We start from the raw sequence: 15,000 nt of genomic DNA on the forward strand, positions 1-15,000 counted from the left end.
ATGATGAAACGATCTTAGGATCGTTCTCTCTGCTGAAGTTTATTCACTGGTTATATTTGGATTTATCGTTAATACTTGAGTAAAGATTATGGCATAAATTAGTTCTTAGTTTAATTGTTCATAATCTTTAACCTTTATATAAGAAGAGTAAATAAGTATGCATCATAAATCTTGTTATGTTTGCAACTTAAATAATATGTCACTTATATAGAGCAAAATTTTTCCATTATTAAAATCAAATTATTATTATTGAATTAATTTCTTATAATTATAAACACTCATCTCACTTAATGTGAATGATGGTTTTACTTGATATATAATTTCACGCATTTAATGTCAAATTCAAGTTAAATTTAAATTTAATATCAAAATACAATGTTTTTTTCTTTTGAAATGAGCAAAATTAAAGCAAATGTGATTATATATTTTGTAAGTGTAAAAATAAAGATATTTTTGAACAAATTTATTAAATATATTCAATTAATGAAAAACGAAATGAACGCTATTAAATTATGGCCGTATTCGTAGAATGTTACCACAAATAATATATGTATTTTAATTTATTTTATTCAAAAATATATCATATTGTCAAGTATCTTTAAATATTTAAAAATATGTGTTTGTTAAAAATCATAAAACTTATCGTTATTTAACAACACATTTAATAAATAGCATTATTCTGGTTGATCTGCCAGTAGTTATATGCTTGTCTCAAAGATTAAGCCATGCATGTCTAAGTACACACGAATTAAAAGTGAAACCGCAAAAGGCTCATTATATCAGTTATGGTTCCTTAGATCGTTAACAGTTACTTGGATAACTGTGGTAATTCTAGAGCTAATACATGCAATTAAAACACGGACTTCTGGGACGTGTGCTTTTATTAGACTAAAACCAAGCGATCAATTGATCGTTATATTGGTTGAACTCTAGATAACATGCAGATCGTATGGTCTTGTACCGACGACAGATCTTTCAAATGTCTGCCCTATCAACTTTTGATGGTAGTATCTAGGACTACCATGGTTGCAACGGGTAACGGGGAATCAGGGTTCGATTCCGGAGAGGGAGCTGAGAAACGGCTACCACATCTAAGAAAGGCAGCAGGCGCATAAATTACCCACTCCCAGCTCGGGAGGTAGTGACGAAAAAAAAACAATACAGGACTCATATCGAAGGCCCTGTTATTGGAATGAGTACACTTTAAATCCTTTAACAAGGACCAATTGCAGGGCAAGTCTGGTGCAGCAGCCGCGGTAATTCCAGCTCCAATAGCGTATATTAAAGTTGTTGCGGTTAAAACGTTCGTAGTTGAACTTGTGCTTCATACGGGTAGTACAACATACATTTGTAGTTAGTACTATACTTTATGTATGTAAGCGTATTATCGGTGGAGTTCTTATATGTAATTAAGTACTTGTACTTTTTTATATATTCCTCCTATTTAAAAACCTACATTAGTGCTCTTAATCGAGTGTTTTTGTGGGCCGGTACAATTACTTTGAACAAATTAGAGTGCTTAAAGCAGGCTTCAAATGCCTGAATATTCTGTGCATGGGATAATGAAATAAGACCTCTGTTCTGCTTTCATTGGTTTTCAGATCAAGAGGTAATGATTATAGAAGCAGTTTGCGGGCATTAGTATTACGACGCGAGAGGTGAAATTCTTGGACCGTCGTAAGACTAACTTAAGCGAAAGCATTTGCCAAAGATGTTTTCATTAATCAAGAATGAAAGTTAGAGGTTCGAAGGCGATCAGATACCGCCCTAGTTCTAACCATAACGATGCCAGCTAGCAATTGGGTGTAGCTACTTTTATGGCTCTCTCAGTCGCTTCCCGGGAAACCAAAGCTTTTGGGCTCCGGGGAAGTATGGTTGCAAAGCTGAAACTTAAAGGAATTGACGGAAGGGCACCACCAGGAGTGGAGCCTGCGGCTTAATTTGACTCAACACGGGAAAACTTACCAGGTCCGAACATAAGTGTGTAAGACAGATTGATAGCTCTTTCTCGAATCTATGGGTGGTGGTGCATGGCCGTTCTTAGTTCGTGGAGTGATTTGTCTGGTTAATTCCGATAACGAACGAGACTCAAATATATTAAATAGATATCTTCAGGATTATGGTGTTGAAGCTTATATTGCCTTCATTCATGGTAGCAGTAAAATGTTTATTGTGTTTGAATGTGTTTATATAAGTGGAGCCGTACCTGTTGGTTTGTCCCATTATAAGGACACTAGCTTCTTAAATGGACAAATTGCGTCTAGCAATAATGAGATTGAGCAATAACAGGTCTGTGATGCCCTTAGATGTCCTGGGCTGCACGCGCGCTACAATGAAAGTATCAACGTGTATTTCCTAGACCGAGAGGTCCGGGTAAACCGCTGAACCACTTTCATGCTTGGGATTGTGAACTGAAACTGTTCACATGAACTTGGAATTCCTAGTAAGTGTGAGTCATTAACTCCCATTGATTACGTCCCTGCCCCTTGTGCACACCGCCCGTCGCTACTACCGATTGAATTATTTAGTGAGGTCTCCGGACGTGATCACTGTGACGCCTTGCATGTTACGGTTGTTTCGCAAAAGTTGACCGAACTTGATTATTTAGAGGAAGTAAAAGTCGTAACAAGGTTTCCGTAGGTGAACCTGCGGAAGGATCATTATTGTATTTTCCAACCGTTATTAAAATAAATAAATACCAAATTAATATAAAGATATATAAAATGAAAAATGAAATTGAAGATGAGAGCATAAAATGAAAATGAAATTGATTATTATTATTATTAAATCTGATCAGGGGAAGTCGATTTAAAACAATATTTGATTTGAAAAATTAAATTAAATTAAATTAAATTTAAATAAAGTAAAATGAGTATAAATATATAACAATTGACGGTAGAAAAAAAATATATTAACTCTTCTTGAATTATGTATTCCGATCGGAGATTGAAAATGATTTTTGTATATCTTTATTTATCTGCGTGTATATGTACCATAATATACAGGCGTTGCGTAATGTATTGGCCATTGTTGGTTTGGGCATACATTGGTTAAAGCAACCTGCATTTTAGGTTAACGTTTTACATAAATTGATAGTTTACTTTAAATTTCAAGTTTTTAAATTTTGTCAAGTCCAGTATTCAATCACTTATGTTAACTAAGACATTTCGCAGCATTCGTTTGGGTTAAGCTTTTATTGAAGGAATTGATATATGCCAGTAAAATGGTGTATTTTTAATTTCTTTCAATAAAAATATTATTGACGTAATGAAATAAACAAACAATTTAATAATCACTCTAAACGGTGGCTCACTCGGCTCATGGGTCGATGAAGAACGCAGCAAACTGTGCGTCATCGTGTGAACTGCAGGACACATGAACATCGACATTTTGAACGCATATCGCAGTCCATGCTGTTATGGTACTTTAATGAATTTTAGAGTGCTGCTTGGACTACATATGGTTGAGGGTTGTAAGACTATGCTAAATAAGTTGTTTTAATATTTTACGAAATATTAAAGCATATGGTATATTATTGGATATATATGTATATTCATAATATTCATAATATTAGAAAAACGAAGATGTATAATTTTCTTTTTCAAATCAAATGATACTGAGGAATGTCTAGCATAAAAAATATTAAATTCTAATCTAGAATTGCCTCTTATTAATGATATGAAATGAAAAAATAATTGTGTCATAATATTATTCTTCACTTAAAGTAAAAATTAACAATGGTTTTAATATAATAAATAATATATTTGTGTGTATATACAACCTCAACTCATATGGGACTACCCCCTGAATTTAAGCATATTAATTAGGGGAGGAAAAGAAACTAACAAGGATTTTCTTAGTACGGCGAGCGAAAAGAAAATAGTTCAGCACTAAGTCACTTTGTCTTTATGGCAAATGTGAGATGCAGTGTATGGAGCATCAATATTCTAGTACGAGAAATTAATGATTTAAGTCCTTCTTAAATGAGGCCATTTACCCATAGAGGGTGCCAGGCCCGTATAACGTTAATGATTACTAGATGGTGTTTCCAAAGAGTCGTGTTGCTTGATAGTGCAGCACTAAGTGGGTGGTAAACTCCATCTAAAACTAAATGTAACCATGAGACCGATAGTAAACAAGTACCGTGAGGGAAAGTTGAAAAGAACTCTGAATAGAGAGTTAAATAGTACGTGAAACTGCTTAGAGGTTAAGCCCGATGAACCTGAATATCCATTATGGAAAATTCATCATTAGAGTTTTAATATTTTACTAATATTATAATAATAGTGTGCATTTTTTCCATATAAGGACATTGTAATCTATTAACATAAACCAAATTTATCATAAAATATGACTTATAGTTTATTTAAATTATTTTGCTTGCATTTTAACATAGAATAAATGTCATTAATTTGATAAAGTGTTGATAGATTTATATGAATACAGTGCGTTAATTTTTCGGAATTATATAATAGCATGATTATCATTGATTTTCTGTGTTTATTATATGCACTTGTATGATTAACAATGCGAAAGATTCAGGATACCTTCGGGACCCGTCTTGAAACACGGACCAAGGAGTCTAACATATGTGCAAGTTATTGGGATATAAACCTAATAGCATAATTAACTTGACTAATAATGGGATTAGTTTTTTAACTATTTATAGATAATTAACACAATCCCGGGGCGTTCTATATAGTTATGTATAATAATATTTATATTATTTATACCTCTAACTGGAACGTACCTTGAGCATATATGCTGTGACCCGAAATATGGTGAACTATACTTGATCAGGTTGAAGTCAGGGGAAACCCTGATGGAAGACCGAAACAGTTCTGACGTGCAAATCGATTGTCAGAATTGAGTATAGGGGCGAAAGACCAATCGAACCATCTAGTAGCTGGTTCCTTCCGAAGTTTCCCTCAGGATAGCTGGTGCATTTAAATGTTATATAAAATAATATTATCTGGTAAAGCGAATGATTAGAGGCCTTAGGGTCGAAACGATCTTTCAATGGGTAAGAACCTTAACTTTCTTGATATGAAGTTTAAGGTTATGATATATTGTGCCCAGTGGGCCACTTTTGGTAAGCAGAACTGGCGTTGTGGGATGAACCAAACGTAATGTTACGGTGCCCAAATTAACAACTCATACAGAAACCATGAAAGGCGTTGGTTGCTTAAAACAGCAGGACGGTGATCATGGAAGTCGAAATCCGCTAAGGAGTGTGTAACAACTCACCTGCCGAAGCAACAAGCCCTTAAAATGGATGGCGCTTAAGTTGTATACCTATACATTACCGCTAAAGTAGATGATTTATATTATTTATAATATAAATTTTGAAACTTGGTGTGCTTAGAAGTGTTTGGCGTAAGCCTGCATGGAGCCGCCATTGGTACAGATCTTGGTGGTAGTAGCAAATAATCGAATGAGACCTTGGAGGACTGAAGTGGAGAAGGGTTTCGTGTGAACAGTGGTTGATCACGAGTTAGTCGGTCCTAAGTTCAAGGCGAAAGCCGAAAATTTTCAAGTTTTAAAAATGTCAAATGAAATAATAAATAATAAAACACTTGAATAATTTTGAACGAAAGGGAATACGGTTCCAATTCCGTAACCTGTTGAGTATCCGTTTGTTATTAAATATGGGCCTCGTGCTCATCCTGGCAACAGGAACGACCATAAAGAAGCCGTTGAGAGGTATCGGAAGAGTTTTCTTTTCTGTTTTATAGCAGTACTACCATGGAAGTCTTTCGCAGAGAGATATGGTAGATGGGCTAGAAGAGCATGACATATACTGTTGTGTCGATATTTTCTCCTCGGACCTTGAAAATTTATGTTGGGGATACGCAAACTTCTCAACAGGCCGCACCAATATCCGCAGCTGGTCTCCAAGGTGAAGAGTCTCTAGTCGATAGAATAATGTAGGTAAGGGAAGTCGGCAAATTAGATCCGTAACTTCGGGATAAGGATTGGCTCTGAAGATTGAGATAGTCGGGCTTGATTGGGAAACAATAACATGGTTTATGTGCTCGTTCTGGGTAAATAGAGTTTCTATCATTTATGATAGTTATTTGTTCCCCGGATAGTTAGTTACGTAGCCAATTGTGGAACTTTCTTGCTAAAATTTTTAAGAATACTAATTTTTTATTAGTTCTTTTAAATTATAACGATTATCAATTAACAATCAATTCAGAACTGGCACGGACTTGGGGAATCCGACTGTCTAATTAAAACAAAGCATTGTGATGGCCCTAGCGGGTCTTGACACAATGTGATTTCTGCCCAGTGCTCTGAATGTCAAAGTGAAGAAATTCAAGTAAGCGCGGGTCAACGGCGGGAGTAACTATGACTCTCTTAAGGAGGTGGTTTTAGTACGTAGGCGCTGTGGGACTTCATTGTCCCAATGATGCAGCGAATCGTGCATACGAGATTGGTTGCTCGTATCTTTAGAAGATTTCCTTCCTCGGCGATCAAAAAAAAAAAAAAAAAAAATAGCCAAATGCCTCGTCATCTAATTAGTGACGCGCATGAATGGATTAACGAGATTCCTACTGTCCCTATCTACTGGGAAGCTTGGGCCTGATGATCGCAGAAGGGGCCTGGATGTACCGTAATTCATAAGTCGTGATTCAGGTCAAGTCCTCCGAAACCTCCAAGTGGTGCTTCCTGGGTGCTGTTGGAAATTTTTTTTTTTCAGCAGTAGCCGATTCGAGCGGCGAGGTTTACCCATTTCCTGTTTGGCGGTGACGAAAATGGTTAGTAGTTTCGACTGCGAACAGCCGACCGGAACTGTGATTCGGTACTACGGGATGGGCTAGTTTGCACACTAGCCCTTTGTGGTTGGACCCCTTGTGGGAGATCGTAGTGGCTGTGGTTTATACCCAAATGCGGGGATGAGTTTAACTCAAATGTGGAGTTGCAAACAACCGGGTGCTGCACCCAAAGACCAGCAGAGGTTTTAGGTCGGCCTCGCCTCTCCCAAGAGGGAATGTCATGTCCGCCCAACATGGCATTCAACTGGCACTGGAGAGAAACTGCAAAAGCAGTTCTCAAATGGGCGTTTGGCGACGCATTGTATCGTCACGTGTACTATTTGTCACAATTGTGGCTTATTCGAGTGCCGTGGTAGTTAAACCCTATTAATGGGTACACGCCACGTAAAACAAATAAGACTTCATGTCCCTATCTACTACTGGGATCTCAGTCCCCGATCCAGACGCACTGTGTATGCTGGACTCATGGTGCCTTATGCGCTATTTGGTGCCTCAGTGTGGTATTCCGCGGTTAAGAGTACGATGGTCGCCAGGAGGCACCTCTGCTCTTGCCAGAGAGTCATGCTCTTGGGATGCCTGCCGGTATGCCGTACAGTGTCCACTGTGGCACTGCAGGTGCTTGCTGGAGCCCCCCCTTGGACTTGGTTGCCAGGCAACTGGCGATTAGGTACAAGGTGAAGCATTCCCACCCGTTGGAGGAAGGCGATTGGCTGTTCGGTCTGGATGTGGCAAATCTGGATCGGAAGCAGATGAAGGCGATGCTGGATGAACGTATGTGCTGCGAGTGGCAACGCAGGTGGGATGACGATGAGCACGGTCGACCGACTCATGAGTTTATCTCGGACGCATGCTTCGTCTTCAGCCGGAAGAACTTTGGTTTTGGACTTCACGCTGGATTCTTGCTGACTGGCCATGGATCGCTGAATGCATTCCTGTATGAGAGAAGTCTGAGTAGGACGCCCACATGTCAATGTGGTGCGCTTTGCGAAGACTGGCAGCACGTGCTAGTGGCTTGCCCACTCTACACAGATTTGCGAGACCTCAATGGACTTGGTGTTAGAAGGGAGGATACCCGTTGGGACTTTTCCCGGGTCCTGGACACACCGGAGCAGCTCCAGATGTTGGAATTGTTTGCGCGAGCGGCAATAGCAGTATCTCCGAAGGGCGTTGGTTGACGCATTGTTTTGACCCGCTGTACTATATGTCACAAGCGTGGCATATTAGAGTACCGTGGTTGTAAACCCTATTAATGGGTACACGTCACGTTAAATAAACTCGACTTCATGTCCCTATCTACTACTACTGGGAAGCTTGGGCCTGATGATCGCAGAAGGGGCCTGGATGTACCGTAATTCATAAGTCGTGATTCAGGTCAAGTCGACTCGAAACCTCCAAGTGGTGCTTCCTGGGTGCTGTTGGAATTTTTTCAGCAGTAGCCGATTCGAGCGGCGAGGTTTACCCATTTCCTGTTTGGCGGTGACGAAAATGGTTAGTAGTTTCGACTGCGAACAGCCGACCGGAACTGTGATTCGGTACTACGGGATGGGCTAGTTTGCCCACTAGCCCTTTGTGGTTGGACCCCTTGTGGGAGATCGTAGTGGCTGTGGTTTATACCCAAATGCGGGGATGAGTTTAACTCAAATGTGGAGTTGCAAACAACCGGGTGCTGCACCCAAAGACCAGCAGAGGTTTTAGGTCGGCCTCGCCTCTCCCAAGAGGGAATGTCATGTCCGCCAACATGGCATTCAACTGGCACTGGAGAGAAACTGCAAAAGCAGTTCTCAAATGGGCGTTTGGCGACGCATTGTATCGTCACGTGTACTATTTGTCACAATTGTGGCTTATTCGAGTGCCGTGGTAGTTAACCCTATTAATGGGTACACGCCACGTAAAACAAATAAGACTTCATGTCCCTATCTACTACTGGGATCTCAGTCCCCGATCCAGACGCACTGTGTATGCTGGACTCATGGTGCCTTATGCGCTATTTGGTGCCTCAGTGTGGTATTCCGCGGTTAAGAGTACGATGGTCGCCAGGAGGCACCTCTGCTCTTGCCAGAGAGTCATGCTCTTGGGATGCCTGCCGGTATGCCGTACAGTGTCCACTGTGGCACTGCAGGTGCTTGCTGGAGCCCCCCCCCTTGGACTTGGTTGCCAGGCAACTGGCGATTAGGTACAAGGTGAAGCATTCCCACCCGTTGGAGGAAGGCGATTGGCTGTTCGGTCTGGATGTGGCAAATCTGGATCGGAAACAAATGAAGGCGATGCTGGATGAACGTATGTGCTGCGAGTGGCAACGCAGGTGGGATGACGATGAGCACGGTCGACCGACTCATGAGTTTATCTCGGACGCATGCTTCGTCTTCAGCCGGAAGAACTTTGGTTTTGGACTTCACGCTGGATTCTTGCTGACTGGCCATGGATCGCTGAATGCATTCCTGTATGAGAGAAGTCTGAGTAGGACGCCCACATGTCAATGTGGTGCGCTTTGCGAAGACTGGCAGCACGTGCTAGTGGCTTGCCCACTCTACACAGATTTGCGAGACCTCGATGGACTTGGTGTTAGAAGGGAGGATACCCGTTGGGACTTTTCCGGGTCCTGGACACACCGGAGCAGCTCCAGATGTTGGAATTGTTTGCGCGAGCGGCATTTAAAAGGCGGCGACGAATGACACAGGATCAACCAGTGCCGGGTCGGACGGGCCAAAACTGGTAGCAGTAGCTCACACACACTGCAAAGCCGTACCAGAGCGCTTTAATCTGGCAGATGAACCCCCATCGGGGTGACTCGGGGATGATCCATTGCTTGTTCAGGTGAACAAAAATGGCTAGTAGTTTCGACTACGAACAGCCCGCCAAAGCTGCAAATCTGGTAGACGAACCCCATGAGGGGGAGTTGAGGATGATCCACTCCCTGTTCGTGTTGAACAAAAATGGCTAGTAGTCTCTGACTGCGAACAGCCCGCCAAAGCTGCAATCTGGTAGACGAACCCCATGAGGGGGAGTTGAGGATGATCCATTCCATGTTCGTGTTGAACAAAAATGGCTAGTAGTCTCTGACTGCGAACAGCCCGCCAAAGCTGCAATCTGGTAGACGAACCCCATGAGGGGGGAGTTGAGGATGATCCATTCCATGTTCGTGTTGAACTAAAATGGCTAGTAGTTTCGACTGCGAACAGCCCGCCAAAGCTGCAAATCTGGTAGACGAACCCCATGAGGGGCGAGTCGGGGATGATCCATTCCCTGTTCGTGCTGAACAGAAATGGCTAGTAGTTTCGACTGCGAACAGCCCGCCAAAGCTGCAAATCTGGTAGACAAACCCCATGAGGGGCGAGTCGGGGATGATCCATTCCATGCTCGTGTTGAACTAAAATGGCTAGTAGTTTCGACTGCGAACAGCCCGCCAAAGCTGCAAATCTGGTAGACAAACCCCATGAGGGGCGAGTCGGGGATGATCCATTCCATGTTCGTGTTGAACTAAAATGGCTAGTAGTCTCTGACTGCGAACAGCCCGCCAAAGCTGCAAATCTGGTAGACGAACCCTAGTTGGGGGGAGTCGCGGACGATCCATTCCGTGTTGTCGAGGACACATATGGCTAGTAGTTTCGACTGCGAACAGCCGACCGAAGCTGTGATTCGGTACTACGGGATGGGCTAGTGGCCCAAGGCTAGCCCAATTAGTGGTTGGCCCCCTTGTGGGAGATCGTAGTGGCTGTGGTTTGATACCCAAATGCGGGGAGAGTCATTGGACTCAGCGTGGAGTTGCGTTACACAACCGGGTGCTGTACCCATAGACCAGCAGAGGTTTTAGATGGGCCTCGCTCCTTACCCAGGGGGAGTGTCATGTCCGACAGCATGGCATTCAATAGGCACTGACGAGATGCTGCAATAGCAGTATCTCCAAAGGGCGTTGGTTGACGCTTTGTTTTGACCGGCTGTACTATATGTCACAAGTGTGGCATATTAGAGTACCGTGGTTGTAAACCCTATTAATGGGTACACGTCACGTTACATAAACTCGACTTCATGTCCCTATCTACTATCTAGCGAAACCACAGCCAAGGGAACGGGCTTGGAATAATTAGCGGGGAAAGAAGACCCTTTTGAGCTTGACTCTAATCTGGCAGTGTAAGGAGACATAAGAGGAGTAGAATAAGTGGGAGATATTATTCCTTGTGTTTGATATCGCCAATGAAATACCACTACTCTTATTGTTTCCTTACTTACTTGATTAAATGGAACGTGTATCATTTCCTAGCCATTATACGGATATATTTATTATATCTTATGGTATTGGGTTTTGATGCAAGCTTCTTGATCGAAGTATCACGAGTTTGTTATATAATCGCAAACAAATTCTTTAATGAGAGAGTGCATTTATGTATTTTTAATTTGAAATATTTGGTATAACTCCAATTACTCAGGTATGATCCAATTCAAGGACATTGCCAGGTAGGGAGTTTGACTGGGGCGGTACATCTCTCAAATAATAACGGAGGTGTCCCAAGGCCAGCTCAGTGCGGACAGAAACCACACATAGAGCAAAAGGGCAAATGCTGACTTGATCTCGGTGTTCAGTACACACAGGGACAGCAAAAGCTCGGCCTATCGATCCTTTTGGTTTAAAGAGTTTTTAACAAGAGGTGTCAGAAAAGTTACCATAGGGATAACTGGCTTGTGGCGGCCAAGCGTTCGTAGCGACGTCGCTTTTTGATCCTTCGATGTCGGCTCTTCCTATCATTGTGAAGCAAAATTCACCAAACGTTGGATTGTTCACCCATGCAAGGGAACGTGAGCTGGGTTTAGACCGTCGTGAGACAGGTTAGTTTTACCCTACTAATGACAAAACGTTGTTGCGACAGCATTCCTGCGTAGTACGAGAGGAACCGCAGGTACTGACCAATGGCACAATACTTGTTCGAGCGAACAGTGGTATGACGCTACGTCCGTTGGATTATGCCTGAACGCCTCTAAGGTCGTATCCGTGCTGGACTGCAATGATAAATAAGGGGCAATTTGCATTGTATGGCTTCTAAACCATTAAAAGTTTATTTTATAAACGACAATGGATGTGATGCCAATGTTATTTGTAACATAGTAAATTGGGAGGATCTTCGATCACCTGATGCCGCGCTAGTTACTTATTAAAACATTATTTAATACAATGACAAAGCCTAGAATCAATTGTAAACGACTTTTGTAACAGGCAAGGTGTTGTAAGTGGTTGAGCAGCTGCCATACTGCGATCCACTGAAGCTTATCCTTTGCTTGATGATTCGATTTTTTTAAATTGCTGATGTACCATTATTATATGGAAGAGTATTTCATATCATAATAAGTCCATTTCTATCCTCTTTTTTTTTAGGTAGCCAAATGTATCGTCATTTCTTTAGTGACGCAATGAATGTACTTTAAGAGATTTCTACTCTTCATGTTTAAATGGGTGAAAAAAAAGGTATATATATATATAAGTTAAAAGAACGAATACGGCGTTTCAAACTGTGTTCGTCATAATGTAGCCAAATGAATCGTCATTTATTTAGTGACGCAATATATATATTTAAAGAGATTCCTACTGTACCTATTAAAAGGTCAAAAGAAAAAAATGTTATATGTATATAACTTTAATAAATGAAAACGGCGGTGCAAACTGTCATCTTCATAATGTTGCCAAATGAATTGTCATTTATTCAGAGACACAATAAATATATTTAAAGAAACTCCTACTGTCCATATTGAAAGGTGGAAAAATAATGTTATATGTATATAACTTAAAAGAACGAAAACGGCGGTTCCAACTGTGATCGTCATAATGTAGCCAAATGAATCGTCATTTATTTAGTGACGCAATATATATATTTAAAGAGATTCCTACTGTACCTATTAAAAGGTCAAAAGAAAAAAAATGTTATATGTATATAACTTTAATAAATGAAAACGGCGGTGCCAACTGTCATCTTCATAATTTATATGAAAAAACAAAAAATTTACTCAACATTTAAAATTTTCATAACATATGAAAATATATCATAACGTATGGGATTTATTTAATATCGCCCATTTATATGAAAAAAAAAAATTTACTTAACATTTAAAATTTTTCATATCATATGAAAATATATATCATAACGTATGCGATTTATTTAATTTCGCCCATTTATATGAAAAAAAAAAAATTTACTCAACATTTAAAATTTTTCATATCATATGAAAATATATCATAACGTATGGGATTTATTTAATATCGCCCATATATATGAAAAAAAAAAAATTTACTCAACATTTAAAATTTTTCATATCATATGAAAATATATCATAACGTATGGGATTTATTTAATATCGACCACATATATGAAAAAAATTTTACTAAAAACTAAAAATATTAATATCGCCCATTTATCGTATGGGAACATCCATATCATATGGGAATATGCATATCACATACGAATGTTTTATACTTTGGTGATTTCTTAAAAACGCCCATTTATTGTATGGGGAAAAAATGTTAATTTATTATTGAGTGGTACTTTCAAACATAAATGGTCAATTTCGAGAGTATGTGGCACAAAACCTACTTAGGTGGTGTGATGTCGAGCATGGTCAGTCATATGTAATATTGGTAAAATTCTTAAATACATATGTCTTATGCATTTATAATCGGCAATGTCTATTTATTTATTTATTATAATGAAATTTGATGGTATTTATAAAAATACATATGAAAATTTATTGTTGAGTGGTACCTTCAAACATAAATGGTCAATTTCGAGAGTATGTGGCACAAAACCTACTTAGGTGGTGTGATGTCGAGCATGGTCAGTCATATGTAATATTGGTAAAATTCTTAAATACATATGTCTTATGCATTTATAATCGGCAATGTCTATTTATTTATTTATTATAATGAAATTTAATGGTATTTATAAAAATACATATGAAAATTTATTGTTGAGTGGTACCTTCATATATAAATGGTCCATTTCGAGCATGGTCAGTCATATGTAATATTGGTAAAATTCTTAAATACATATGTCTCATGCATTTATAATCGGCAATGTCTATTTATTTATTTATTATAATGAAATTTGATGGTATTTATAAAAATACATATGTAAACTTATTGTTGAGTGGTACCTTCAAACATAAATGGTCGATTTCGAGAGTATGTGGCACAAAACCTACTCATGATGAACAGTGGTTGTTCAGTCATGTTGAAGGCTGCTCTACTTCAACGTTAATATGTCAAATGCAAAAGATAATGAAAAAGCCTACCAAGGTATTCTAAGGTGTATGATGAAACGATCTTAGGATCGTTCTCTCTGCTGAAGTTTATTCACTGGTTATATTTGGATTTATCGTTAATACTTGAGTAAAGATTATGGGCATTAAATTAGTTCTTAGTTTAATTGTTCATAATCTTTAACCTTTTATATAAGAAGAGTAAATAAGTATGCATCATAAATCTTGTTATGTTTGCAACTTAAATAATATGTCACTTATATAGAGCAAAAATTTTCCATTATTAAAATCAAATTATTATTATTGAATTAATTTCTTATAATTATAAAACACTCATCTCACTTAATGTGAATGATGGTTTTACTTGATATATAATTTCACGCATTAATGTCAAATTCAAGTTAAATTTTAAATTTAATATCAAAATACAAATGTTTATTTTCTTTTGAAATGAGCAAAATTAAAGCAAATGTGATTATATATTTTGTAAGTGTAAAAATAAAGATATTTTGAACAAATTTATTAAATATATTCAATTAATGAAAAACGAAAATGAACGCTATTAAATTATGGCCGTATTCGTAGAATGTTACCACAAATAATATATGTATTTTAATTTATTTTATTCAAAAATATATCATATTGTCAAGTATCTTTAAATATTTAAAAATATGTGTTTGTTAAAAATCATAAAACTTATCGTTATTTTAACAACACATTTAATAAATAACATTATTCTGGTTGATCCTGCCAGTAGTTATATGCTTGTCTCAAAGATTAAGCCATGCATGTCTAAGTACACACGAATTAAAAGTGAAACCGCAAAAGGCTCATTATATCAGTTATGGTTCCTTAGATCGTTAACAGTTACTTGGATAACTGTGGTAATTCTAGAGCTAATACATGCAATTAAAACACGGACCTTCTGGGACGTGTGCTTTTATTAGACTAAAACCAAGCGATCAATTGATCGTTATATTGG

The 15,000-nt window shown here is 38.8% G+C and overlaps 1 non-coding gene and 2 pseudogenes across 1 annotated transcript in view; all 3 read left to right on the forward strand.

Annotated features, from left to right (window-relative positions):
- Nucleotides 1-3,293: 3,293 nt before the first annotated feature.
- Nucleotides 3,294-3,473, forward strand: LOC124462071 (annotated as a pseudogene).
- A 304-nt stretch (nt 3,474-3,777) lies between these two features.
- Nucleotides 3,778-12,059, forward strand: LOC124462082 (annotated as a pseudogene).
- A 2,693-nt stretch (nt 12,060-14,752) lies between these two features.
- The window catches only part of LOC124462076, a 1,993-nt gene continuing 1,745 nt past the window's right edge, over nt 14,753-15,000 (forward strand). Inside the window, exon 1 of the ribosomal RNA XR_006955364.1 lies at nt 14,753-15,000. This exon is cut by the window's right edge and continues 1,745 nt beyond it. This is a non-coding gene — a ribosomal RNA (small subunit ribosomal RNA).

The sequence above is a fragment of the Drosophila willistoni genome, unplaced genomic scaffold, assembly GCF_018902025.1.
Source record: "Drosophila willistoni isolate 14030-0811.24 unplaced genomic scaffold, UCI_dwil_1.1 Seg872, whole genome shotgun sequence".
NCBI classification, from domain to species: domain Eukaryota; kingdom Metazoa; phylum Arthropoda; class Insecta; order Diptera; family Drosophilidae; genus Drosophila; species Drosophila willistoni.